Raw genomic sequence first — 26,647 nt, forward strand, 5'->3', positions numbered from 1 at the left:
GCGCCCCCATATTTGATTGCACCTCATTAATAGCCTTTTAAATTTCAACTTGCTTAGATTTTAGCTCTTTTACTTCTCCAGAAAGGGTTTCTCTAATAACTTCCATGCTTTTTTCAAGCCCAGCTAGTATCTTTAAAGTGATGATTCTGAACTCTACGTCTGACATCGTACTAATGTCCGTATTGAGTAGGTCCCTGGCAGTCGGTACTACCTCTTGTTCTTTTTGTTGAGGTGATTTTTTCCGTCTTGTCATTTTGTGCAGAGGAGAATAGATTAATGAGAGAACAAAATGCTAGCAGGGTAACAATGTCCCCAGAAAATATACTCTAAACAAATCAGAAAAGACCTGAAGCCAGGGAAAAAGAAAGGGAAAGAAAGAAAAAAGAAAAAGATAAAAACAAACAAAAACAGAACAAAATGAAAAAACAGAATATGATCAAATAGGATCAGGCTGGTGCATAGATCAGTGCCACACACTAGATTTTGGGTGTATTTTGGTCTGTTAGAAGAAGTGCCTCACAAAATTTTAAAGAAAGAAAAACTTATATATGTACAAAAATAAGGGTTGATATGATGAAGGGATGGAATATGACTGTAAAGATGAAAATTATAAAAAATTTTATAAAAGGAATTGATAAGAAGCTGTTTGAAAAAAGAAAGAAGAGGATTTAAAAAAAAAGGAAAAAAAAGGGAGAGAATGTGATCAGGCAGGAGAGTAGAACAAAACCATACACTAGAGATTTGGGGTATATTTTGATCTGCTAGAGAAACTATCTCAAAATTTTAAAGAGAGAACAACTTATATGTATATGCCAAAAATAAAGGTAACTACTATGAAGGGATAGAATATGACTCTAAAAATGAAAAATAAAAATGTTTTTTGAAAAAGGAATTGATAAGATATTGTTTGAAAAAGGGAAAAAGAAAAATTCAAAAAAAAAAAAGGACAGTTAAAAGAAAAAATTAACTTTGAAAGACTAAAGAATCATGGTAAAAAAGCCATGGATTCTATGTGCAGTATTCCCCTAGTGCTGGAGTGCTGCCGTTCTCATTGATGGTAAACTTGGTCTTGGCCGGCTGTTCTTGCTGATCTTCTGGGGGAGGGGCCTGTTGCCGTGGTTCCCAAATGTCTTTCCTGGAGGCAGAATTGCCCCGCTCTTGCCCATCTGGGCTAAGTAATCTGCTCGGGTTTGCTCTCGGGAGCTTTTTTGTTCCCTGCAAGCTTTCCATACAGCTTTGGAGGCGGAGAGTGAAAATGGCGGCCTCCCAATCTCTGCCTCAGAGGAGCTGAGAACTCGGGGCCCCGCTCCTCAGTGAGCCCCCAGAGAAAAGCCGTCAGTCACTCCCGTCTTCCCAGTCTCTGGCCGCACTCCGTGCTCACTGGCCTGTGACTGAGCGTTTCTATCTCTGGCACCTGACCGCGTGTGGAGTCTCCAAACCCAGCAGATCCCTGCGGTGCACTCCCGCACTGCTCCTCCGGGGGGAGGAAGAGGAGTCTCCCTGGATCTGCTGCTTGTTGGGTCCCTGCTGGAGGAGCAGGGGCCCGACTGTGCCGCGGATCACAGTTTATGGCAACCCCGAGCTGAGAGCCCGCGCCTGGTCTCCGCCTCTGCAGCCGGCTTCCCTGCTCCGTTACCTGGGAGCTCTGCCACACTCAGGCACCCCCTGGTCTTTCTGTGACCCCGAGGGTCCTGAGACCACACTGTCCCGGAGGGTTCCACCCCTGCTTAGCCACCAGAGTGACGTCCCTCAGTGGAGCAGACTTTTAAAAGTTCCGATTTTGTGCTCTGCGGCTCTATCACTTGCCAGAAGCGGCCCACGGAGGCCCCTCCCCCGCCGTCTAGCCTCCCGAATATCGCCTCGGATTCATTTCTCCGCACGTCCTACCTTCCAGAAAGTGGTCGCTTTTCTGTTCAGAGAGTTGTTGCTATTCTTTTCTTCAATCTCCTTTTGAGTTCATAGGTGTTCAGAATGTTTTGATCCCTATCCAGCTGAATTCCTGGGACCAGAGGAAATCCAGGGCTCCTACTCCTCTGCCATCTTGCTCCGCCCCTATAGACATATTTTAAAACCAACATAGTATAAGAGGTCATTGATATGGATGTGAATCTCAAGTCTGCCACTTATTAACTGCATTGCTGGGGGCAAGTTGATGAATCTCTGAGACTTAACTTTTCATTTATGAATTGATATCCAAAATGCCTACTTTTTAAAAAAAGTTTATTTATTTTAGAGTGGGGAGGGGCAGAGGGAGAGTGAGAGAGATGGAATCACAAGCAGACTCCCCACTAATTGTGGAGCCCAATGTGGGGCTTGATCCCACGACCCTGAAATCTTGACCTGAGCCAAAATCAAGAGTTGGACACAACTGACTGAGCCACCCAGGCGCACTCCAAAATACCTACTTTGAAGTGCTATTGATAGGATTGGAAATTATGCTTACAAAATACTTCATATAGCTCCTTGCCTTAAGTTGGTGCCAAATACGAAGTAAGCATTGTAACGATAATGACAATGATAGTCCTGACAAAGAATGATCTTGGGCAAGTGACACAACCTTTTTGAGTCACATTTGACTTATAATACCCACTTCTTGAGACTCTTGTCAAGATGAGAGCTATAACTTTTGAGAAAGCATTTCCCGGCACCAAATATATTAGTTTTCCAAGTTTTCTGGACAAACACCAATGAGATGATATTTTGGTTGTTCTTCATCCTATTTAAAATGAAAACAGTAGCTATGATTAATGTCAAAAATTCTAAAATTGTTAGAGTACACCCACTGAAAAAAATGGGGACTCACATTTTAAAAATCCACTAATCTAGACAAAAGGGTTCATCTCTCCATTAGAGGGACAGTTTTGTCCCCTGATTCATTGCACTGCTTGGTTGTTCTGCGTCAGTCAGTCTCTTCAGGGCGGTGTACCTTGAGATGACATTTGTCATGCCCTTTTACAAAGAGCTGATCATAAAACACACATGGACACACACAACACTCTGCCCCTTAGTGTGCCATTTAGTACATTCCCATCATCTGAAAACAATTATCCTGTGGACGGTGATGTGATTGGATATGAAAAGAGAAGGAAAATGTCAGAGTGAGGCATTTGGTGGTAGATGGTTTTTACTGTTTCAAAACTATGCTTGGCCGGGAAGCCAGGGGGACTTTTAGTATGACAATGAGGCCAAACAGTTGCCTGGCATGGGCTTGTTGCTCAATGGAGTGATTAGATCTCATTCCCCAACCTTGAAATGGTTGCAGGTGGGGGGATGGCGATCAGCACTTTGATTGATTGATTGATTTTAAAACGAAGCCCTTGTTTCCCAAGAACCATTGAAATGAACTGAATTTAACAACTGGTGAGGTTACCTCAGTGAAGGCCTGTTTACATGTGGTAAGTTCCAGGTTCCTGGAATTTAAGGAAAAGTTGGCAAAGCCACCATTAATTCAGGAAACAAGGGAAAGTAGTGCATAAGTGGCACAATGTGGGAACAACAAAGAACAAAGACCATTATCTTCATGCCCCAGGAAGACACTGCTCTCCTCCCTTCTACCTCCTATTAGTTGCTTGGGGAAGGTTCCAGTTTTCCCTGGAATGAACTGTCAAAACTTTCCCCTCCAGGCTTGAAGCATGTTCCCCTCTGAGCAGCTCAGCACATTGTCAAACCAGTCTTTACTTGAAAGACATATGGCATCAACATGAAAGATGTCATATATATAAGTCCCCCTCGCCTTTCCCCCCCATTCCCCCCCATCCCCCAAGATTTTTGAAAGATGTTACATCCTGCATCTTGGCCCTGCAGAGTGGAGGTGGTGGGGAGGAGGCAGCTCTGCAGGGGAAGCTGCCAGGGGGCCGGAGACCCCATCTGGAGAAGGTTCTTGGCTGGTTTCTGTAGAGCAAATGAAGGAGAAAAACTGACGAGGGGGGTGGGGTCAGAAGACAAAGCAGGCCACGGGAAACATTGGTTTTATGGAGCTTGCAAACCTGAACTCAAATATTAAAAATGCTTTCATCAGTCTCCTTAATCCAGAGAAATTCTTTTTGGCTTAGATGGGAGGAAAAATCAGTCCCTTAAGGGGGACTCTTGCTTAAGAGGAGAAGGAGGTAAGGATGTGAGTCAGACTCAGGGAATTGCTGGCAAATGCCATCATTTTAGGAGGTGGAGGAGGACTGTTTGCAGCTGATCTAATGTTGCAGACCATGGATAATGCCCGCCTGTCTTTTATGGATTTCTCTCTTTCCTTATGAAAAAGGTTTGACTCCATTAAGTGGGGGAAAGGTGAGGAAAAAAAGCTCTACTCTTTCTTTGCTCACTTCTTTTTCTCCGGGGAATAAGCAGCTCTTGGGCTCCAAAGCTGTGTTTTTCTTTGGGTTTTGCCCTTTAATAGGGGTTGAAGAAAGTGGTTATAGACATTTGAGGGGAAATAAAGCCTGTGGTTTATTAACAGGACTGGTTTTAATCAGCAGTGATTTGACTGGGGTAACATTAGAGCTACAACAGTGATAACTGATACTATGATTTTCTATGCTTTTAACCCCAAACTGAAGTCTTGTGGATTCACGGACAGACATGCATTTGTTTCCCCAGCCAGGCTGTGGGGAGTGAGTGTTTTGTGAGGACAGCATCTGATCAGGACGGGAGCAGCTGGGGTGGGGCAGCTGCCTTGGGAGTCTTCTCAGCTGGAATTCTAGCTGCTATGAAGCAAGCCATATAGATGCAAGGGCTTCTCAGTGAGGCTAGTGGAAGTGAGAGGAAAAAGGGGAAGGCAGGTTCTAGCTTCCATCTGGCCACTGCAGGTCAGGGCCCACATGGTCAAATATTCATGAGTACTTCTTTACAGACCTGAGGTGACATCTCAGGTCGAGACACCTCACAATTTCCAGATGTCATAAGTATGTTTTTCTTCCCTCTTTTAGGAAAGTTGAAAAAATCTAGGCCACTTCTCAAGCAGAAGGCTGCTCTTTGGGGGTAACCCAGTCCTGTCCTACAAAGAACAAAATGTTCTGGATCTCTCCCACCCAGTCCATTAGTTAGCATGGTCTCCACCAAAGTCACTGCCAAGATCCCAGTGAGTTTCCAGTTTGACCTAAAAAACCAAAGTCAAACTCCTGCACTAGTCAGCAACTACAGTTTGCCATATTTACTGTAGTAGCAACGGGGTTTCTAGGTAGGTTCTCTGCAAGAGTGAGGTACTTTGTTTTTCAGTGTATTTTTATCTACTATCTATCTATCTATCTATCATCTATCTATCTATCTATCTATCTATCATCTATCTATCTATCTATCATCTATCATTTTTAATAAGCTCTATGCCCAATGAGGGTCTTGAACTCATGACCCTGAGATCAAGAGTCACATGCTCTACTGACTGAACCAGCCAGGTGCTCCAAGTGTATTTTTTAAAAGGAGAAACAGAGGCCCAGCATTTACCTTTCTCCTACTGACTGCTTAAAAGTCAAATGAGATGATGCACCAAGCTCCTGGAGAGCACAGGCGCGAGGGCAGTGAGGGAATAGACCCATCCCCCTGCCAGTCCTCCTGACATTTCTGTGATGTTTTGTGTTTCTGTGCTTACATGTATACAAACTCCTCTCCCAGCCTAGAGAGGGCTTTGGGTGTGTAGAGTTTCTTTCTTGTTCTCATGCCAGAGAGGCAGTAGCCAATTCCCAGGCTCTGCCTTGATGTTCCTCGTGAAAGGGGGCACGTATCCAGGAGATGGCTGCCCAAGGTGACGGTGGAACCAGGCATGTGGCCAGGAAGGGATCAGAGCTAGTCTTCCTTGTTTAGTGTCAGAGTTGGCTCAGCTCCATCCACCCAGCACCTCTGGCATCCTCTTGCCCCTCCCTCTCTGACCACATGGCCCTCATGTCCCTCTTCAGGGGGCATCTCCTAGGGAGGCTGCCCAGTTCACAGTACCAGCTCCTTGGGACCAGCCTGACACATGGAAGCCAGGTCTTACCTCCCTGGGCTGAGAAGTGGATGCCCAGCTCTGGAGCAATAGAGTGTCTCCCTCAGGAATATGAAATCATACTAAGAATCATCGAGACTAGGGTTTGTTAGATCTGAATCTCATTAATGACAGTCTCCTAGAGCATAGTTGCCAAATATTTTTTTCATTATGCATGGGTTAAAAAAATGGGACATGTATTCCCCGTATATTTATATATTTATAAATTATACATGTGTATTCTATTACTGGCTAATATCTCAAGGCACACTATATACTCAGCGTTTTTAAAATGAAAAGTAAATATGGCCCTAGTAGTAACAAGCACACCCAATGCCCAAATCTTGGTTTGGAATACTGTTCTCCAATAAAAAGAAAGCAGGACTCCTTGGGTTAATGGTTGATTCTAGGAGGGAGGTTTTAAAATGCATAAGATTAGCCAGGAACATCTTGTAGTGCCACAGAGCAGGGAATCACTCAAGCAAAACAAAACCACCTAATAATGGGGGTATGTCAAAGGGACACAGGAACCAACTGAAAGAGCTCCCAATGGCCAAAGCTGGAAACATTGGAGCATTAAAATAAATAAAATAATAGAACATTGTAATCCAGAACCTAAATATCCATGAATCTAAACTGATATAATAAATGACTGAGTAAAAAAATAAATTAAGAAGAAGAGACAAATTCCATGTACTGACTGAAACAATCCGAGTAATTTATGTAGATAATCCAGGAAGTGGAGCATAGTTCCTCACTTCCTAAGTGTGGGCTGCACATGGTGACTGCCTTCGAAGGGGACAGTATGGAAAGGGGAGGTGGGGGGGAGCAGCTTTACAATGGAGAAATTTGAAAATCTCTCCCTCCACCAGGTGATCAAGGTCAACATCAACAGTCATTAAGTCAGACTGAGAGTATTTGAGATGATGTGATGAAAATGGTGCTTTATTCTATGGTCTTTCTTCCAAAATTCCATGACCCCAGACTAGTCATGAGAGAAACATCAGACAAATCTCAGTTGAGAAACATTGGACAAAGCACCTGATCAGTACTCCTCTAACTGTCAAGGTCATCAAAACTGAGAAAAATCTGAGAAACTGTCACAGCCAGGGGGAATTGAGGAATAACAAGGAGACATAACTAAATGTGATATGTTATACTGGATGCCATCATAAAACAAAACAGGACAAGGTGAAAACTAAGGAAATCCTAATCAACTTTGGACTTCAGTTAATAATAATGTACAAATACTAATTCATTAATTGTAATAAATGTACCATACTAATGAAAGCTGTTAATCATAGGGAAACTATGAGGGTGGAGTATATGGGACCCCCTGTACTATTTTCATGGTTTTTATGTAAATCTAAAACTGTTCCAAAATTAAGTTTATTATTTAAAAAAGTACATATGGGATGAATTTGTTTAAAACATCGTCCTTAGTTGTGGGGCTGTCCTGTGCATTATGGGATGTTTAGTGGCATCCCTGGCCTCTACCTAGTAGATGCCTGAAGGGTCCTTCCAGTTGTGACAATACAAATGTCAACAAATGTTACCAAACGTCCCCTGAGGGGCAAGATTGTCCCCAGTTGAGAACCATTTGCCTTAAAGCAACCCTTGATTGAGTGGGAGGGCTGGTATGAGACAAAAAACTTAAGAACTTTCTCACAAATAAAAAATGGCCACTCTAATTTTGCCAACTACATATTTTGTGTGTGTATGTGTGTGTGTGTATTTATTCATTTACACAGTATCCTGAATTAGAGGAAACCAGACAAGCTGATTCTTTAACGCTGTATTGAGCTGGTGTAGAGGACGAGATGACAATGTCATATAAGCCAGGATGCACAAATAGCAGAAGACCTCAGGAGTGTGAGAAGCAGGGAAAACAAGGAGCAGTGAAACAGTTCAAGGGCTGAGGGTCTGATAGTGGACGACGGAGCTCCATGTGCCGGTTGGAGGAGCTCCTGCATCCTCCATGAAACTCAGTTACACAGGTATTTATTGAGCACTTGCCCTAAATGAGGCTCCTGCTGAATGTGGGGCTTCTATGTAACCCTCCTTCACTTGCCACTTGCTTCTGCTGAGCTCATTCCTTCCCTTAAGGTTCTCTTGATGCCGTCTAGAAGCTTGGGCCACCCTCTGGGCTCTGCAGTTGGGCTTGACTCCTTAGAGACAAACTACACGCTGAGGTCTCTCCCTGTCCATAAAATTGTCTAAGACTCCTTATCTCTGGTCATTGCTATGTGTAAGTGCACACAAACACACACACACACACAATTATTTGACACAGCATATGCATATAATTATATCTATTGTACACACACACATTATATATAATAATTATACATGTGTATAACATGTATATGTAATATATTACATATATGTATGAGATGTAATAGTAATATATACAATATATGTATATATTATATATGTAATTATATACACTTAATTATAGACACACATTATTATTATACACTATTAATTATATGCACACACTATTATATACAGTATATGCATATAATTACATAAACATACATGATACATATATGTATCATATGTGTATATATAGTATATTACATATTTGTACATAATATATTTTATATGTTATTAATGTATACAATATATAATTATATATAAGTTATAATTATAACAATTGCATATATATTTATATTTATATGATTATGATATGATTTTATGATTTTTGATTGCATATATGTTACATGTATGATTAATTTATGTATTTAATTGTATAAACTACATGGGTTATCTCTTTTTTTCTTGCTTTATTGAGATATAATTGACCTATAACATTGTGTACATTTAAAGCATACAACATGTTGATTTGATGTGCTCAGTATACCGTGAAATGTTTATCACCATAGCGTTAGCAAACACCTCCATTACCTGTTAATTACCATTTCTTTTCTGTGGTGAGAATATTCAAAATCTCCTCTCTTAGCAACTTTCAAGAATACAATGCAGTATTATTAATTAACTCTAGTCAATGTGCTGTACGTTGGATCCCAGAACTTAATCATCTTATGACTGGAAGTTTGCGTGCTTTGACCAACATCTGCTCCTTCCCCTGCCTTGCACTTGGCAATCACTACTCTCCTCTCTGTTTCCATTAGTTCAGCTTTTTTAGATTCCACATATAAGTGCTAGCACACAGTATTTGTCTTTCTCTGGTTGACTTATTTCACTTAGCATAATGGCCTCAGGGTCCATCCATGTTGCAAATGACAGGGTATCCTCATTTCTCATGGCTGAATAATATACCATTATATATGTATACCATATATTTTTTATCCATTCATCCACTGATGGACACTTAGATCTGTTTCCATATCTTGGCTCTTTCGAATAAGGCTGCAATAGATACAGGGGTGCAGACATCTCTTTGAGATCCAGATTTTGTTTTCTTTGGATAGGTACCCTATATGGGTTATCTCTGTCCTTCTAAATCTTACCTGTCCTTAAACACCCCTGATCAAATGTCACTTTTTCTATGAATCATTCTGAGTTTTCCCAGTCACAAATAGTTTCTTTTTCTGCAGGTTTCCATTGCTTTCCTAGTTCCCTGACAAAGGTAGAAATAGCCTACGTATCTCTTCCCTAATAGACTGCACACTACTGTTGTCATGGGAATGTAATTATTGTTGTTGTTGTTATTTTAATCTTTATGTCCTTAATCTTTTGTTAACCTTGTGCTCAAAAATTTGTTACTTAAATGCAAAGCTATTTTAACTGAGGTCTAGATTATCTGTAATAAATTAATATGTTACCTTCCCATCCTGCTGCATTTCAACAGGAACTTTCTGGAGAAACACAATGCTGAACTTCCAAGATTTGAGAGTGACCAAGGTATGAGGCCAGGTTAGTCATATTAATTAGGGGCAAGTTTTATTTCTGACTCCAAATCCCATTCTGTGGGTAGAAGCCGCATCTACTTATGCCTGAGACTTGCTTTGCCTTTATTCTTAATACATGGGGATCGAGGTTGAAGAATTATACTCTTATGGAAAATACTCCTCTTGGACATTTTCTGTTAGCCTTTCCTGTGCACAAACCACCCCCAAACTTGGTGGTTTAAGATGGTAATAAGATATTATTTTTCAAGCTACTGTGGTTGGCAAAGCAGTTCCTTTGATGGTTTTGTGCGAGGTCACTTGAGCAGCTACATTCATATAGGGGTCAGCTGGGCCAGAGGGTCCAACGTGGACTCACTCACATGACTGGCGGGTGATACTGGCTCTTGGCCTGGGTCCCTGGGTCCTCCAATATGTGGTCTCTCATCCTCCTGGAGGCTAGGCCAGCTTCCTGGCATGGCAGCCTGAAAGGTACCATTCCAAAATGGCAAGAGCAGAAGCCACAATGTCTCTTTATACCAAGGCTCCAGATTTCATACAATATGAATTCCACAACATTCTCTCAGTTGGGGCAAGTCACATGGCAGCCCATAAAGGAAAGATGGGGATACAGATGCCACCTTCAATGGGAGGAGGTGCAAAGGCTTTGAGGACCAGACACCTGTGTAGCATCTCTGTGATTCAGACCCAGTAACTGAGGTCATCATCCCCTGCTTTGCAGAAGTCCTCTACTTATTCTCCTCTCAAAGGGACAGAGGAAGAATATGATACTCTTGAAGACTTACCTCTGCCCAGCGATAGGAGACAAATGATTTCCCTACATAACACTACACTGAACTGAATGGAATTAACCAATGGTATAATATCCCTTAAAGACTTCTCTCTTTGCCCAGAGGTAGGAGTTTTTGAGTTGTCTCATCTGTGGGGAAGAGCCCTACATTGGCTGACCACCATGTATTTCAGGAAAACTAACCACTTACTGCCCACATTGCCAAACCCTTTCTTGCAAGTGGTAGTAACTTCCTAAAGATTGAATCTTGAAACCTAAGAATATGAAGTAACTAGCAAAGCATCATCATAAAACTATATTTAAAAAAGGCTGAGCTTGCCTGAGAGTAAGTTAGAGGGGGAGAGAGGAAAGTTCAACAGTTCCCCCCAGTATAGCCTTTTCTCTGCCCCAACAGTTTATAATAAGAATGAGTAAGATGCAGTGAATTCCCTGGTCATACCCATGTACTCAAACACGAGGGAGCATTTCCTAGAACATCCCTTTGCCCGATTAGGGAGGGGAAATGGTGTGAAGATTTCACCCAGTGCCTCATTCAACACTTAATAACCACGCTCAGAAGAAAGAATTAGCATTGCATAACTCAGAAAATGGCACCTGAGAGGTTAAGAAATTGTCCACTGTCTCATTGCTAGTAAGAATTGGAACTGGAATTTACTTTCAGTTCCAGGTCTGTCTGAAGCTTGATTCACCACCACCGCCCTATCTCCCAAGAGGATGTACACAGAAGATCTGCCAGATAGATCAAGCCTTGGATAAAGAAATACAAGAAACCAAGGACTTGGAAGAAAAGAATCACAGAGAGTAAAGCGTTGGAGGAAATTTTGGCCTGGAAGCATGATGTTACTCCATTGCTCTCTTTAGTAGAAAGGTCCAATGAAGAAAGATTATTGCAGTAAAGAGAGAGAGAGAGAGAATAGCTACAACCTGAAGATGTGTACTCTGGCCTTCAACAAGGTCTTGGTGACCCAGAGCCATGTTCCATTAGCCAGGGGGAGGTTCAAAGCACTTTCTGGTGTGTAGTCCAGGCCAGCCTGGGCTTTCCAGCCAAGCATGTGATATAACTAGGGTAGTTTAGAGTGACTTTGGGAAAAGCTATGACTAATTCTATTCAGTTCAGTCTAGCATTGTGTAGGGAAATAATTTGTCTTCTTAAGTAAGACCTTGTGCTTTGCAAGGTACTGTCATCCTGTTACCGCATATTCATAAATATCTGGGGACAATCCGTTGAGATATTTTTTTCTTTGTTTCACTTTGGGTGACCTATCCCCAGCCCACATAGCCCTGGAGGGGCCAGGGCCTCTGAGGGGATGTCTAATGGCTGCCTGGGGATTGATCTCCAATACTGAAGCCCTGAAAGGGGAAGGGAGAATCTTCATTGCCCAATCTGGGGCTGAAGTCTACATCTTGAAAACTGTTGTATTTTTTTTTCTTCTTTTGCCTATCCAGTGTGTGCTTAGGACTAACTCATGATAATGGTGGGACTGCTCAGCAGCAGGATTACAAGCAGAAGAAGTGAGAGAACCCAGTCGCCCATAGACTAGGGGCCAGGATAATGAGGGATTCTTCTCTAGTGTGATGGAGGGGAGAAGGAAGCTGGCAAGTACAGACATCACATGTTCTGCTAGTCACATAGGTAGAAACCTGGAACCAGATTTACTTGCTCTGGACAAATAAGAAAGCGGTACATCTCTTATTCTCGAAGGTTGTGGGGCCAAATTTACACTCATTACATATATATATGTACACTCTCTTATGGTGTTTTTGGATTATTTTGTGTTTTTTAGTCTTACTTCTGCTAAGCTCTTGGAGAGGCCAAGATCATTCTTACAGTTGCATATCCCTTGGACCCAGGCTCACACTAGGGGCCTTAGTGGACACGTGCTTCTTTTGATGCTTGCAACATATTGAAAGCCTATTAAAAGATTCTTAAATTTCCCAACTATTTTAACAAGAGGAACCAACCTAGTAGTGCAGCTGAGGGACACCCTGCTAGTCCAAAGGGCTGGCACCTGGGTCTTAATGCTGCCTGGCACTTAGGATGACAGGTGTCTTGGCACATTCTGGGCACAAGCCAGTGGACTCAACCCAAAGAGTCAGCCCTGCTTCTGTGACATCCATGACCACCTGGAGAGATTTTTGTCCAGTGTGCATCTCTAGAAAATACTCTGCCCCGTGAGTAATAACCTCTTCACCCTTTCTTTCATTCCAGCTCTCTCTGATGGCCCCAGTCCTCTAGAAACAAACACCAATTGCCTTGCGGTTTAGGATTCCAAGCAGTTTCTTTTTCGGTGGGAGGGTTGTATGCACTAGATTGCACTGAGTTAGTCTGCTGTATCCTCAGTGTTTTAGCAAGGCAGCCTTGGCTCTGCTGCATTTTTCATTTAGGGGAAGTGGGTGATGGGTGCATGGGTGGGCGTGGACAGAACAGGCCACTCTAGTTCTTAGAGGCCACATGTCCACAGCAGGCATTGGGGAAGTCGTAACTGTCAAACTGAGCCCCTCAGGACGATACGTTCTGCGTGCTCTGGTGTGAGTGCGTGCGCACACGTGTGTGTGTGTGTGTGTAGGGGAGCTCAGAGTCCATTCCTCCACTTGTTCTGAAAGTATTTGCTAAGAGGAGATACAGAATTTTGAGGAGGAAGGTGTTTTGAACAGGTTCACCTAGGCTGAACTTCAGCATCGTGGACACTATCAGATTTGGCAACTGGGCTTTCCATTTGGGAAATGAGGAACTAGGACGATTTACTTATAGGTTGTGCCCTTAAAAAAAGTTGTTCTGTTTTCTAAGCAAATAAGTAGTATATATTTATTATAGAAAATTTGGAAGAACCAAAAAATGCAAAAACAAAATTAAAATCATCTATAATTACACTATTAATATTTGTGTGTAAGATGAAAATAAATACTACGTATGTATAGTTGGCAAGGTATATAATATGATATGATATGTAACATACTATAGAATATTATATTGCATTATATTGCTATTTTTCCCTACAAAATTGGGAAAATACATGTATATACTATATTACAACTTAAGTGGTATGTAATTTCAAACTCTTTCTTTTTTTTAAAGAGTTTATTTATTTATTTGACAGATAGAGAGCACAAGCAGGGGGAGTGTCAGGCAGAGGGAGAGGGAGAAGTAGGCTTCCCACTGAGCAGGGAGCCTGATGTGGAGCTCTATCCCAGGACCCTGGGAACATGAACTGAGCCAAAGGCAGACGCTTAATTGACTGAGCCACCCAGGCACCCCCACACTCTCTCAAATGTGAATAATATGAGTATTTAATGGAAGAATAAATGAATGAACTTTTACATTAATGGACAAATGCATGAACAGGTTCATTTTCCACTTGGCACGGGAAGACTTACAATCTTTCTGAAAATTTTAAACTAGAAGGAATTTGAGAGATTCAGAGTAACCTTCTCATAAAGGAATGATATTCCACTTAATCCTGACTCTGTCCCTAAAACGTGCAAACACACACACACACACCCATCATTTATTTTATTTTTTATTTTTTTAAAAGATTTTATTTATTTATTTGAGAGAGAGAGAATGAGAGACAGAGAGCATGAGAGGGAGGAGAGTCAGAGGGAGAAGCAGACTCCCTGCCGAGCAGGGAGCCCGATGTGGGACTGGATCCTGGGACTCTAGGATCATGACCTGAGCCGAAGGCAGTCGCTTAACCAACTGAGCCACCCAGGCGCCCCACCCCCATCATTTAAACACTAGCTTTCATTTATCTCACTGTGAACTTGCCTGGAACAGGAAGTCTGGTTCTATAGACTCAAATCTCAAAAATACAAACAATGAAACTCCTGTCTCTCAGTTTCTCTCTCTTCAGCTTCCTCTCATTCTCTTGGTCTCTCTCTCCCTCTCTTTCTTTTTTTTTTTTCTTTTCTTTCTTTCTTTCTTTTCTTTTTTCTTTCTTTCTCTTTCTCTCTCTCTCTCTCACACACACACCACTACCATCCCCACCTTTCTGTAGCATAAATAAATAACTCATGTGGAAAGCCCTTATGTAATTCCAGAGATTTCAACATTGCTTTTGTTGGTCTGAATATTAGGTGTTATCTTTCCTTTTTTTTTTTTCTTTTTGGTATCATAATCTTTCTCTTCAGAGATAAACTAAGATTTAACAAATAAAGCTTCAAATAAAAACTTGCCCCATTCTTTTGAGGTCAACTGCATCTGACTCAAGCAAGTGGTAAATTGCTTTGAGACGTCAGTTGTACTCCTCTGCCTTCCAAATATTGCAGAAAGATGAAAAATGGGGAAAAAAACATAAGCCAAAAATATGGGATATTTAAATCAAATCTCGTTTCCTTCTCCTACGATTTTGTTTAGAGGTTAAGAACAGGGTTCTGACGTCAGAGACCTGACCTGAATCCCGACTTAGCCACAATCAGCCACGTGAATTTGAACACTTACCCCTCCTCTTAAAGTTCCAGTTTCCTTATTAATAAAATGGCATAATAGGAGTCCTCTTTTATAAAATTATTGTTAGGATTAATCAAGATACTAGGTTGCAGTACTTAGAACAGGGACTTTTAAATACTGAGTGCTAAATACTAAGCAATTATAATTTTATTATAGGTCTTTTCTTTATGTCAATATTATTGGGCTAGCATTGAACTTGAAACTAAAAAATTGTAGAATGAGCCACAAAACTCAGTGTAAATTTCCTCCTGAAATGCTAATTTAATTTTTTCTTATAAATGTAAAATAAATACAAACATATGTAACACCTGTGAGGGGGTGGTGGGAAGCATTCAGGCAATTTCCTGCTTATAAGAGGAATCTAATCTGATAAAAATAAATGAATATGCAATCAGACTTTCCTAGGATCTCTAACTACAGCAGGCCATGCTCCATCATGCTGTTTTGTCTCTCGGTTTCAATACAATGCCCAGATGATAAATTAATGGCCTTCGTAGGTGAATTACCCAGTGCAGCCAATATTGCTCCAGAGAGTGGCTGTAAGAGAAACCTAATTCTGTCAAAGATTCAGTTACAAAAGAGAATGTCAAAGCCGATGAGTATGATGCTGTCATGGGATTCGGGTTTAGCACCATGAAACTGATCATCCATGAGTCACTATTTGGCTCAAGCGCGGGAGCCTCCAGGGAGCACTAACAGGATTCACAAGTGTTCTGGCGCTGCCCAAACTGCACAAACACTGAGACCAGGGCAAGAGAGCCCAAGAGGGATGGCATTTCAGAGCTTCGTTCTTTCTGGCATGCTCAGAGTACCAGAGCTCGGGAGAACACGGTGTTGACCAGTGTTTGGTGCTAGGTGAGGTGGGGTGAGGAGACAGGACAAAAGGGTGGCTTCTGGGGCGCCTGGGTGGCTCAGTTGGTTGAGCGACTGCCTTCAGCTCAGGTCATGATCCTGGAGTCCCGGGATCGAGTCCCGCATCCGGCTCCCTGCTCAGCGGGGAGTCTGCTTCTCCCTCTGGCCCTCCCCCCCTCATACTCTCTCTCTCTCTCTCTTTCTCTCTCTCAAATAAACAAATAAAATCTTTAAAAAAAAAAAAAAGGGTGGTTTCTCCCTTGCAGAGAGCTTACCAGCCATTCCTGAAAGAGATAGGGGATCAGGCTTGGGGGCAAGAGGAATCCCCTCAGGTCAACTGAAAGTTGACAGGGGATCTGCAATGGACCACAGAGTCTGAAGGAAGAGACTATGGCCAGATTCCGCAGTGTGTCCCTCACAGGCGCACATCCCACAGCCTCCTGAAGGTCTGTGACATCCCTCTGAGCCATTTGAGGCCAATGAAACTATGCTCACCCTACAGACTCAGCTGAAATTAGACTGAATGTGACAGCACATCTGCTTTGCTCATTTTCTCCTTCATAAATGTGTCTGCTGTCCCCTGGCCATCTTGGTCCAGTCTCTCCAGCCTGCCAGAAATGGCATTCTTTGTGACAGCGACTCTCAAATGTACCTTTGTCAGTGTGACTCTTCCCATAGTGGGCACGACAGAGTCCCCTGGCTTCTGTTCCTTTTATAACATAGTTGTTTTATTTGTGAATGGGATGAGTTCATTTCTTGAACAGGAGGACCATTTCTTCAGGGACATACATATATCTGTTAGCGCTCTTGCAGCTGTGTTTAATTCTCCACTAGAAAATATCAAATGGCTTAGGCCTTGAAGAGGGATAGCTCCTCAGTCAGATAGAGATCTGGAGAATTTGGCATGGGAGCCACTGGTTTCCACCAGGGCATTCCAATACACCTTCACAAGTAAGCCACTTAACTTCTCTGGATCTCAGTTTGTGGAGGGAGTTGAGCTGTGTCCCAATTGTACCTTTAAGTTCAAATTTTAATCTCTGACTATTTGATATTTTATATATGTATACTGCATATCAAAAAATGTATATATATCAACAATGAAATGTATAAATATTTCTTGATTGTCTTGAGGATTAAAGAGATATGGATGTAATGTCCTCTAGGTATAATGCCTGGTGCCTAAGAGTCACTCAATAAATACACGATGAATGCATTATCATTTTTATGCACATAGGCATGCATATTGCTCAAGCCAACCCTGACTTTTAAACACTTAGTAGAGCTCAGTCCTGATATGAATATGATCACTGAAGGGATCCAGCCACTTCCCTTGACCATGCGTGATATCTGGTTTTTGTGCTGGACATTTTGGGGCCTTCCCATCTGGTCCTACAGAACTGTTGGAACCTTGGGACTGGGAGTTTGAGGCAGTTCACCCCCATCTACTCAGCACAGGAGGGTGAGAGCCTTCCTCCTGCTGGGGCAACCTTGGGAGTGGGTAAGTTCCTGGCAATCTGACTTGCTCCTTGGAATGAGTTTTCCTGTGGGACAATGTATTCCATGGTATTTGGTTTCTTGGAGCAAAAGAATCTTGTATGAGCCAGGGAGGAAACACATGGCACATTCAAATGGGATAATCTGGGAGGGTTTAGTAAGGGGATTGTTTACAAAGATGTGGGCAGGGTGTAGAGAAATCACAAAGGATAGTGTAGCAGCCTGGAGAATTGCAATGGGAAGCCTTAGGTGCCATGGTGGGAGTAGTTATCAAGACTTGGAGACAGAGAACTCAGTGGGGAGGGCCACCAGCCAGGCCCCTTCAGCAGAGAGACACAGCCAGCTTGTATTACCTGGGCAGGGAACCAGGGGAGTTGACATCCCTTCCTCAACGGTGAACCCATCCAGGAGCCAAAGAACCAGGGGGCCAATCAGTACAGATAATTCAGATCTGCCTTTTGGAGGGAGCAGGGTGGAAGCTGGTAGAGGGAAGATCCCCAATCATAAAATGGTTTTCTAAAAGGTTTCTAGAACCCAACCGTCATTGTTCCTGAGGGAAATCTGCAAGCCACGGTTGTAGTATAAAATTTTCTAGTAGCCACATTTAAAAAATGTAAAATAAAGAAGAAATTAAGTTTAATAACATTCTATTTAACTTTATAAAAGTATTGCATTCTAACAATCAGTTTAAAATTTACTAATAAGGTATTTTCCAGTTTTTAAAACAAAGTATTCAGAAACAGATGTGTATTTAATACTTATAACCTACCTTAATTCAACCAGTCACATTTTAAGTACTGAATGAATAATCCTGGGTGGCTGGTAGCTACCATATTAGACAATACAGGCCTAATACATTTTAAATGCTTCCTAAATATTATCATTAAAAAGAGCAGGAATTGAGAAGCAAGCTTCGCCCTGGCTTTGAGGGGGGAGGTGATGGAAGCTTTGGAGGCTTATATCAAATAAAGACCTGATGGTGTTGTCTGCTGGTTTCCTGCCTGTGCCTTGACATGCCTCGTATGGCCGTCTCATCTACAATCCCAGATTCTGAAAGTCAGAGTGACTACGGAGATGGGCCCTCTTGGGAGAGATCTGGGGCCAGGTTGTGGGTGACTTGGAGGACAGGAATGTGAGTTCCCCTTCTCCTGGGATTCATCTAGCACTGTCATCCCTATTCCTGCTACACCCACACCTCCCCACCCAGGAGACCACTTCATCTAGGCTTGGCTTGCGTCACATCCAGAATTCCTACCTGCCGAGTTTCTCCCAAGAAGGTGTCTGGTTTCGAGATCTGGGCTGTGTTTTCAAATGACAGTGCAGCGCCTTTGGGAGTGACATCATGGCACGAGGGACGGTATTCACTCCAGTGTTGGTACCAGAGGATGGCAGGAGCTCAGAGGCCTGGGTTGTTGGCTGCTCAGCCAAGGCTTTTGGGGAAGGCCCCACCTCTTAGCTATATTTTTTCAGTAAAGATATAATTAAACAACTGCTGTGTCAATATTCCGAGCATGCTGCCTGCCTCTTACGCTTGGATGGAACCATTCCCAGGTCTCCAAGCATGGATTCATGAGAAACGGGATTCATGGAGGTCCTGGGACAGAAGTCGGGATTGACAGGCCATTTGGGGAGGGGCTTCTGGTTGCTCCATGGTTTCTGACAATGTGGGCCTGACGGGCTCAGGCTCCATACACAGCTTCCCTGCAGACCAGGAATAAGGTCAGGCCCTGCTTCAAAGGGCCAGAATGACTTCATGGCCTTTTTCTCCTTCACCAGCTTCTCTCTTCCTCTCAGGAAAGAATGTTCCATGTCCTGGCTGGGTTGCCACCCTAGAATCATGATTCTTAACCCTTCTTCTGTTCCAGATGCTCTTTATAACAACTTGAGCTATACATCTGTCATTTCTCATCCCTTTACAAGCTGCAAGAGAGGTGGCACCTCTATCCTCACTCGAAACGGTAGAGGAAACAGGAATTGAGAGGGTAAGTAACTTGCTCAACGTCACTGAGCATCAGACTTGGGATCTGACTTGATGGTGACACTTTTCAAAGTAATAGGGATAATGATAGAAATAATAGTGACCATATACAGTAAGCAGCCAATAAAAGGAAGCCATTATGATTATACAAATAAGATAAGTGTATAATTGGCGTGTTGGCACCTCTCTCTTCCTGCTACTGGGCCAGAAATGCTATCATTATACGGACTTGCTTTGTACGTTAGTGGATAAAAGCAGATCCCCAAGGAAGCAGTGTCTCCTTCAGGTGCTATTAATTCTTGAGTGATGGAGAGCCGAGTCCTGAGGAGATGAGACAGAGGAGAAGCTTGAGTTAGCAGAGAAAAGGTGGAAGGGAAAGGGGTATGGGCTGCCAGGTAGGAAGGGCTCAAGGATTGATTTCTTCCCTTTAATTTTGCACATGGCCCACGGGGGCAGAGATGGTGGCCGTTCACTGAGCAGTCCATGCATCCCCCTGCACTCTCCAGACGCCCTTGGATTTTCTCACCCTCTGCCCTCTGCCACATCTCCATTGATGAGACTATTGTCTACCTAACTGAGCAGACCCGAACCTGGGAGTCATCTGGGACTCTCTTTACCTTACCTTCCATATGCAGTCTATCACCAAGTCCTTTCAAGGGGATCTCCAAAATACATATCTGGAATTTTTCCATGTCTTCACAGCTACTGACCTAGTCCCAGAAATCACCTTCTCTCAGCTGGACTGGGCCTCTTGTTTGTGCACCTGTTTCCAGCCTTATTTCCCCCTCCATTCTTTATATAGTATGTTATTTAAAAACATAAATCAGGTCACATCTCATCCTCCTTAATATACCCAATAGCTTTTCATGGCATTTTGAACAATAAATACCATAAAATATAAGTACCTAAAAGACTCTCCTTAATCTGGTATTGGTAACCTCTCTGTCCTCGCTTCCTGCCCCCATTCATTTTGTTCTCTAGGTTAAGCCCGCTGGCTTTCTTTCTGTTAATCTGATACCATAAGCTTTCTCCTACTTCAGGGCCTTTGCACCTGTTATTCCCTCTGCCTTCAGGGCTTCACATGGCTGGCTCCATCTTGATGTTTAAGTCTTAGCTCCTATGTCACCTCCTCAAAGAGGTCTTTCCTCAACCCTCAACATAAATGAGTCTGCTGATTCCCATTCTATAACACATCACCCTGCTTTAATTGCTTCACAGGACTTATCATCATCTGCCCAGTTATTGTTGCATGGAGCAAGAATCTAAATGCCATGAAAGCAAAGACTCTGTCTTCTTCCCTGTATCTCCTTTACCTACAAGTACACTTGGCATGTAGTTAATGATCAGAAAAATATTTCCTGAATAAATGAATGAATGAAAGTATCTACTTGAGTTCAATTGCTAATAGTAGTCTGTAAGTTTACCAGCCAGAAGAGAGGTCTTCCCCTAGGAAATTCTGCCTTGACTTGGACAAGAGACCTCTGTCCTAAGCCCCTTGCTTTATAGGACTCTGATATGACCTTCTTCTAGCCTTGCTTTTTCTCATAGGATGAAGACATCAAGAGGTTCAGGGGATGTGCCCTCTCAGAATGCAGTCTAAAAGGGAGTATGGCATTTCTAGAACTCCCTTTTAGAATGCCCCTCTTTTAGACCCTAGAGTTCCATATTCAGTGACCTTGAGCCTACTTCCAGAGCCCAGATGGGACTCTTCCTCACATCTGTCCTCTCAAGGGCAGATTAGAGTGCATGGCCCTAGACCTGGTGGTGGCACAGGGGCAGCTGTGTGATGTTAGGTATGGACAGATCTTGGATGTGAAGGCTGAGGAGTCCACTCAGCTCCTCATGCTGTGAAATGGAGCTGGAGTGGCAAGAGAGGAGGGGCAGGTAGAGAGTGGGGGGCTACTTCTCCCCACTGCCAGTTTTAGCATGGAACACCAAGGAATCTGAGAAACCTGCATTGAAACCTGGCCTCTGGATCATGATGGAGGGAGGAGGGTGGGAGATTACATACTGAGCAATTGGTGAACTTGATTTATAACTTCTAAGTATTTATGTGGCATCTCCATTTGGATTCTTCTAAGTCTACAATGCATGCTCTGGGCAGGTTTCATGAACTGCTGCCTTTGCATTGATTTCAGATTGGGTGGAGGCCCTGGTGCATCCCCTCCATCATTGAAACAGAGCCCCCCCCCCCCAAGAAAGGGCTAGGAATTCAGTAGGATATAGTAGGATATAGTAAGCCATGTTCCTTCCCCATCTTTGTATTTGTGCTTGCTTTCCCTAAAGTAATTAATGGAAGAGGATTTGTGAACAAGCTTACTGTCCCATATTAGGGGTTTAGACAATAAACCAAGTACATACATCCAGTGCTGTACTCTGTATCTAGTAAAACATTTTATAAAAATCAACAGGATTGGAATAATAATCATAGTAATGGCAGCTGCAATTCCTTGAGTGCTGGCTGTCTGTCGGGCAGTGTGTACAATCAGCTAACATGTACCATCTCACTAAGCCTCACAACTACACGGTGGGTTCTTAGTTCAAGGTATAACCCATTAGTTCAAGGGAACTGAGCTTGGGAGGATTTAATTATATAAGGGTGTGTGGATTAGGGAGTTGTTCTCTGAGTCTTTTGAACTGGGCCACAGTTTCTGCACAGGGAGGAGGTGGAATCTTCTAGAACCACAGGGGCCCCCTTTTTCCTGGGAGAAGGGAAACCCGAACTCCCCTTTTTATTGAGATATAATTGACATTTAACATTGTGTAAATTTAAGGTGCACAAAGATGTTGATTTGACACATTTACATATTGCAATATGATTATCCTCTGTAGCATTACATAATTATCATTTCTTTTTTGTGGTGAGAACATTTACAATCTAGTCTTTTAGCAACTTGGAAGTATATAATCAGTATTGTTGACTATAATCATTCTGCTTTGCATTAGATCTCCCCAACTTATTCATCTTCTACTTGCAAGTTTGTATCCTTAAACAACATCTCCCCAGTTCTCCAACTCCCAGCTCCTGGCAGCTACCATTCTACTCTCTGTTTTTATGAATTCAGTTCTTTTAGATTTCACGTGTAAATATAAATGATCATACAGTTTCTGCCTTTCTCTATCTGACTTGTCTCAGTTAGTGTAATGTTCTCAAAGTCCATCCATGGTTTGCAAATGGCAGGATTTCCTTCTTTCCTGTGGCTGAATAATATTCTGCTGTATATGTATACCACATCTTTAGCCATTCATCCATTGATGGACACTTAGGTTGTTGCCAACTCTTGGTTATTGTGAATGAAGTTGCAATGAACATGGGCGTACAGCTGTCTTTTTGACATCCTGTCTTCATCTCCTTCAGATATATCCAGAAATGAGATAGCTGGATCATATGGTAGTTCCATTTTTAATCTGTTGGTGGAATGTAAATTTATTCAGTCACCATGGACAACAGTATGGATGTGCCCCCAAAATTTAAATATAGAAACCTGAACACTTTGACCTTCCATTGCTTTTCCCTCCTCTTGGCCCCTTGAATACTTAACCTCTCTAAAGATCAATTTTTTTCCACCAGTGAAATAGGAATAACAATAGTACTGACCTACTGTAATTCTGGAGAATGAGGAGGACAAAGCATGGTTGCAGTTCTCACTGAGCAGTGCCTATAAACCGATTCAACTAGGGTTAGTTGTGATTCACCTAATTGTTTCTCACTCTCTTGGTAAGTTCCCATTTTTCTTCTCTTCTTCTCTGAATGCTGGTTGTCAGCTATTGTGTTCCCTCTGGGGTCCAGGAGGCGGGGTAAGTGGCCTTCCCCATGGCCCAACCTGGGGAGGAGCATCAATAAGACAGTAGGAAACTTCCTCACCACCTGGCTGATCGCCTCCTCACAGCTGTCTTGCCTGGTGTGCTAAATGATTTGATTTCCTCTTCTGTCTTGAATTGCCCATCAAGGCCCTTCCAGCATGACAAGGCCTTAGGCACAGGGTTAGCAAGGAGAGAGAGGGGACCAAGAAGTGGAGAAAAATTAGATAAAACACATATAAGGCAGTATGCATAAACATCTAGAAGGATCTAGACCAAGAGATTAATAGTAATCATCTTTGGGTGGTGGAAATATGGGTATTTAAAATTTTTCCTTATACATTTGTAAGAAAAAATATGCATTTTTTGGGTAAAGAAACTCTGCACTTGTCATCAAGAGAATGAAGGAGGGTAGAGACAGAGGGGTGGCCCCCTAGTGGGTAGTTGATCTTGGGCACAAAGGACCCTAATGAATAGGACAGGCACTGGATGAAAGAAGGAATCGTGCATGAAGAGGTACTGGTTGAGATGTGGAGAGGGAGTGGGTGTTTGCTGAGTCCCTACGGACCAGGTACCACCCACCTGCCAGCCACCAGGTCTGTGAGGAGGTCTTAACACATACCAATAAAACACATGACAAAATGTCAAAGTACTACCTTAAGTGAATGAAAAGAAGCAAACATGCTTTTACCTTTAAAACAGTTTTGTTGTTCCATGAGCATAAGCAAATGGCTACCAGGGACTGTGTGGGAGCCAGCTGGCATACGGGCAGGTCTGTACCACCATTTTGCAGACAGACACACCCAAGTTTGGAAGTTCTGCATTCACCCAAGGGAAACGACATCAGGCAAGTCTCATGGCAAATTGACGCTTCTGTACCCTTGGGCCATGGTCTGTTATTCATTACTATGGTTTGGTTTCAAAGTGTTTTTTGAATGGCCTGCTTCTTCTGCCTTCTACCCACCATCCACACGGCCACCTGCCCATTTCTACAGAAGGACACTCATGAACAATAGTGGTGCTTGTGTCTCCTTCGTTCTTTCCATGGAAGACATTGCAGAGCCTGGATCTTGTAATCTCTTCTCTTCCATCTGCTTTTGACAAATGTAAATATAGAGCAAGAGGAGATTTATCTCTCTCTGATGCATTTCAGCAAGCTCCTACTACCATGCCTCTGTGTTTGTTCCTAGAAAGGTATCCCAAGCACCTCCCTGTAAGCCTCTTGTCAGCCATGGCTCTCCCTTCGTCCTTCTGTCCTGTCATTGGCAAAATAGAAGGCAGCCAGGGGAAACTTTGAGTTTGCTAATTTATTTTTCAGCAGTGCCTATTATTATTGCCAGTGGGTGAAAGGCAAGATCAATGACTGACAGTAGATGTAGAAACATATTTTTAAAAACTTAATGTTCTACATTACAAAATACCTTTTGAAGTTGCCTACTTCATCAACATCACGACATCATTGTCATGATGATCAAAATCATTCCCATTAACAACTACAACAAAAGCAAAGAGTTAAACTAAGCATTTGTGTTCTTTAAGAAGAAAATAAACTCCTGCTTCTCTCCCTGTGTTTTGCTCCTTCTTGTTGACCCTACAGTGAGAGCCTTGAATGTATGATTCACTCTCTCTTCCGGATGATGTTGCTCCCAGATTAGCAGAAAGTCCCCTCTTCTTATTTATTTTTTTCTACTCAGGTTCTCAGGCTGCCTGCTCCTCTTCCCAAGAATGTTCTCTGCACATTCAAGGTGCAGTGATTTCAGGTCAACTTGGTCGTTCCCGTTTTCAGTTTAGGAGGCATCCATGCTAGGTGCTGCATCTGACACTGAGCAGAAGCGTGACATGCAGATGGGAGTAAGGGGATTGTCTGGCCCTTGGAAGGTCTTTCTAATTAGGTAAGTAATACCTAAAGCTGTAAAACAAAACAAGAAGCACATAAATAGATAAAAGAATAAACCAATCCATAAAGGAAAATATACCAAAGAGAAAACATCCAACTTCCAACTAGAGAGAGATATAGCCCCTATTAAATTTTTTGGTGAATGTTTTGAAAGGCCCATATTGTAATGCTCAGGACATGGATCTAGGTTTCCTGGATTTGAATCCTACTTCTACTGCTTATCAGCTTGTGATTCTGGTCCAGTTACTTGCCTCAGTGTTCTTATCTGTAAAATAGAGATAATAGCAGGACCTCTATCATGGGGCTATAATGATAAAAAATGAATTAGTATTTGGAGAGTACATGAAACAGTCGTTGTCTTGGAGTAAGTACTGTCTAAGTGCTTGTCAAGGAAGTTATCAGTGAATTAACAAACATATCCAGAAAGCTCTGTGTACATGAATGGAGTCCCACCAGTCCTGAGGCTCTGTGCTCTGCTTTTCAGTGCATGCCAGTGGTCTTCAGATCTGCCAGATCAAATTGTGCAAACCTGCATTAGCTTTTAAGGGACAATGTATTATTTTATTTCATGGAATACCATAACTCAAGTGTTTCTTTTTTTGTTCTGTGATACACATTGGTGCAGTGGTCCTCCGGATACAAATGTCTTTTCATAATTTTCTGACTATGTCCTTAGGTGGCAGTCCCAGAAGTAGAATTGCTGAACTTGAAATTTTATGTTTTGTTGCATAATGCCCAATTGCCTTCTGCAAAGATTACATAATGCACATTCCCAGAAACAATGCTGGAAAGTACCTGTTTTCCAAATCCTCCCCACTGTAAATAATGTTAATCATTTAAAAATTTCTGTTGTGTTCCATATGAACACCATCAGCACTGTGTTCTTCAATACAGTTGATGTCCTTCTCATTGATTACTTTGTATTTTGTCTTCTATGACTTGTCTATTCATATTTGTACATTTTTCTGTTAGGGTGCATGTCAGTTGAAGTCCTGAGTTGCAAACAATAGAAACCAAGTTAAGCAGATGGAGAGTTAACTTTTCTAGGGTATCAGGTGGCTCATGTTATTGACAGGAAGACTGAAAAATGATGCTCAGAAAATAAGCAAGAACAAAGGAAGGAAAGGATACAGAAACTACAACCTAGGTCATGGCGGAGAGTAGTGGTAGATTGAACTGCCAGCAGTGGACACATTCCCTCCCTCGATGCACTGCTCCCAAGGTCACTGGACTTGCAAACCGCCCAGTCAAGGAAAAGGCAAAAACCCACTGTAGGATACCTGTCTTCTCCTCACTGTGCTTTATACATTTGGGATATTGATCCTTTGTATGTCTTCTGTTTTGGGAACACTTGTCCTTCAATTTGTATTTACCTTTTAACTTTGTTCAGAGTGTTTTTGGCCACGATGAAATTTAAAGATTGACAATTATAAAATATTTTCAGGTGCTCATGTTCTCATGGTAGGCTCCTAAATTCTTCCTTTACAACTCCAGATTCCTCCACAGCATCAGATAGGGGATATCTGGGGTAGACTGTTGAAGTAATGACCCCTGGCTTATTCATGT

The 26,647-nt window shown here is 42.4% G+C and overlaps 1 long non-coding RNA gene across 1 annotated transcript; it reads left to right on the plus strand.

Annotated features, from left to right (window-relative positions):
• The first annotated feature begins 7,891 nt into the window (after positions 1-7,891).
• On the plus strand, positions 7,892-19,322 carry LOC118023366. The gene is made up of 3 exons (XR_004682783.1): positions 7,892-7,947; positions 9,765-9,817; positions 19,271-19,322. It is a non-coding gene; the product is annotated as an uncharacterized LOC118023366 (long non-coding RNA).
• Positions 19,323-26,647: the final 7,325 nt, after the last annotated feature.

The sequence above is a fragment of the Mirounga leonina genome, unplaced genomic scaffold, assembly GCF_011800145.1.
Source record: "Mirounga leonina isolate KUSES-001 unplaced genomic scaffold, KU_Mleo_1.0 Mir_179, whole genome shotgun sequence".
In the NCBI taxonomy this organism is placed as follows: domain Eukaryota; kingdom Metazoa; phylum Chordata; class Mammalia; order Carnivora; family Phocidae; genus Mirounga; species Mirounga leonina.